This window comes from Nannospalax galili, unplaced genomic scaffold (genome assembly GCF_000622305.1).
Source record: "Nannospalax galili isolate Female #2095 unplaced genomic scaffold, S.galili_v1.0 scaffold707, whole genome shotgun sequence".
Classification (NCBI taxonomy): domain Eukaryota; kingdom Metazoa; phylum Chordata; class Mammalia; order Rodentia; family Spalacidae; genus Nannospalax; species Nannospalax galili.
In genome coordinates this window covers 203,304-206,261 of record NW_008356263.1, presented here as the reverse complement: position 1 = coordinate 206,261, position 2,958 = coordinate 203,304, and positions in this window count along the sequence as shown.

The following is a 2,958-nucleotide window of genomic DNA, read 5'->3' as shown; positions in this document are numbered from 1 at the left end:
CAGGGGCCAGGGGAGCAAGCCAGTAAGCAGCATTCCTCCATGGCCTGTGCTCCAGTTCCTGCCTCCAGGTTCCTGCCTTGAGTTCCTACCTTGGGCTCCTGGATGAACTGTGACCCAGGATATATAAGCTAAATAAACCCTTTCCTTCCTCCCCAAGTTGGTAGTGGTCAGAGTATTTTGTCACAGCAATGAAGAGCAAGTTACGATAGTAGCCAAGGCTGCCCTAGCACTTGCTGTATAACCCAGGCTGACTTCCAACTTGCAGGAGTGCTTTTGCTTCAGCCTCCTAAATGCTTGGATTACAGATGTGAGCCAGCATGTCCAACTTTCTAATGGGTCCTTAAAGCAGATGTTTGCATGTCTAATGTATTTTGCCCTTCCCAGGTCAGGACAGTCTAATGTATTTTAATAGCAAACTTACAGGAATACTGCAGACAGCCAGCATTAAAAACATACTTGGGGGGCTGGAGAGATGGCTCAGTGGTTAAGAGCACTGACTGCTCTTGCAGAGGATCCGTGTTTGATTCTCAGCACCCACATGGTGGCTACAAACTGTCCTTAACTCCAGTTCCAAGAGAATCTGAAGCCTCTTCTGATCTGTGAGGCCTTGCATGACACGGGTGCACTCATATACATGCAGGCAACACGCTCATACTCATAAAACAAAAATAATAAATAAAATATTTTTTAAAAACATATACTTGGGTGGAGTGTGGTAGCATATTCCTTTAATCCCAGAACTCGAAAGGCAGAAGCAGGTGGATCTCTGTGAGTTCAAGGCCAGCCTGGTCTCCATAGTGAGGCCAGTCAGTGCTACATGGTGAGATCCTGTCTCAAAAACAAAACAACAAAAATGTATGTGGTCTAGGGAGATGACACAGTGCTTAAAGGGTCACTTTGCAAATATGAGTACCTGAATTTGGATCTCTAGTATCCAGCTAAAAGCTGGACTCAGAGAAGCACACCTCTGACCAGAGTGCTGGTGGGGGTGGGGGTGGGGCAGGACAGAGCTAGGCAGATCATGGGGCTTCAAGATGTCAAGCAATCTAGCCAACACACAGAGGATTCCTAAAAATGAGTAATAAAATGTATGGATCATTTTATTTTATAAGATTTTAGCTACTGAACTCCCCAAAGCAGGACATTTCTATGACCATAGAAAGATCTCTAAGATGGCTATGCAGTCCAACCCCCAAATGCCAGGCAATAGTAACTTCATAAGATTAGTCTTTTCTTAAAATTTGTAAAGTAGAAATCAGCATAATGATTTTTTTAATTTTTAAAATATTTTTTAATAGCCACATAATTAGAAGAAGCATTTCATTACAACAGCATTGACATATTCAATAACAATTTCAAGAGCTAAGATGTATCTCTTTCAAAATTGGCTGTAAATATTTAGGTTTACAGTTGAATTAATACAGTTACACAATACTGCACTCTGTATAAACCCTATAAGACATAAAATTAAATTAGGTTTCAAACTCAAAAAAGATCTCTATTTCATTAAGATATACAGTTTCATACAGAAAAAATCATTTTTAATACAACTGACACTAAGATGCACATTCATTTCTAATCTCTATATATCTGATTATTACTAGGCACAGTCGGTTACTTTCTGAGCTACCTGGTATTTGAGCATGGATATAAAGTCATCAGGTAGATTTCAATGGTAATGTATTTCACATCTACCAATTATTAAGGAGCAAATTTTTAGGCTTTGAAGAATTATTATTATTACTTTTCTATTTATATACCCACTTCCCAGGTAGCACCCCCCCCTACAACCTCCCTTCCCCCTACTAGAGCCCCTATACTCTGTTATCCCTGCTACTGTCTGCTATGTCGCCGGCACCCCAGCCATTCCCCTCCACTTGCCCTTCTGGTGAATCTAGTCAACCTATCTAGAGGTCCCTGTTTTAGGAGGGTGAGCTGTTCCTCATCCAGCAGTAATCAGTTGTCAATATTCCTTTGGATAAGATTGGGGTCTGCTGTTCAATTTCCCAGTTCTATGCTGGGTTACTATCTGGGAATCCCTTTGGCCACCCTGGCCAACAACTCAAAAGAAGGTATCGCATGTCTGGCATTGTTGCTCATTATGTAGCCTTTAGCTCTACATATGAACTCTTATGAAATTATATTGGCCCCTTTAATCTTTGGTTATACTTTCCTTTTTGGTGTTTAAGGCCATACAGTTGGTCCAGATAAACTGAATTATTTTTACTCTTAAGGACAATTGAGGATCTGTTCCTCGGGGGTCACATGGGCTTGGGAGGAGCCCGGCTCCTTTCTTTTATCAGTTCTGCCAATGTGAAGATAAGTCAAAGGTCCTGCTTGACCATGGTTGGCTTCAATTGGAACCATGAAGGACATGATTCCTCATTGTTGACCCTCCTCCCTACAGACAGGACACTGGTGCAAGTCTGTCTGGTGGGGTCGCCTCAGCCTCCTTGATCAAGAGGACAGGTGACCCACCACCATCACAGGACATTTTGAGAGATGCCCACAGTCCCCTGGAACTAGTTGATCTAGGAGGGCAAGGAGCAAAAAGTGTCCTTTATGTCCTCTGACCAAATTATTATAGACCTCAAATTATTATAGCCTGTTAAACACCCAAGAAGGTTAGTTCCACCACTATGGTATTTTTAATTACTGTGTGTCATGTAGACAAATCCTGGGCAAAGACCAGTTGTTCTCAGACAAAACTTACATAGACATACATTTCTTGATCTGCTATGCACAATTTCTCAGTAGGGTGTAGGAGTAATATGGTGCCCTCTGGTTTTCAAAACTAGCTTGGCATTGTTTATCTCTCACATTGTCTCACCCTCCATTATGGTTTTCCCACTTAAGGTGCCCCCATTTCCCCCCTTTCTTCCTTACTAATACCCTTCTCCTATGGTCCCACCTCTCTTGAGCGCCTTCTTTCCCTTTATCCCCTAGGTTCCTTGTATA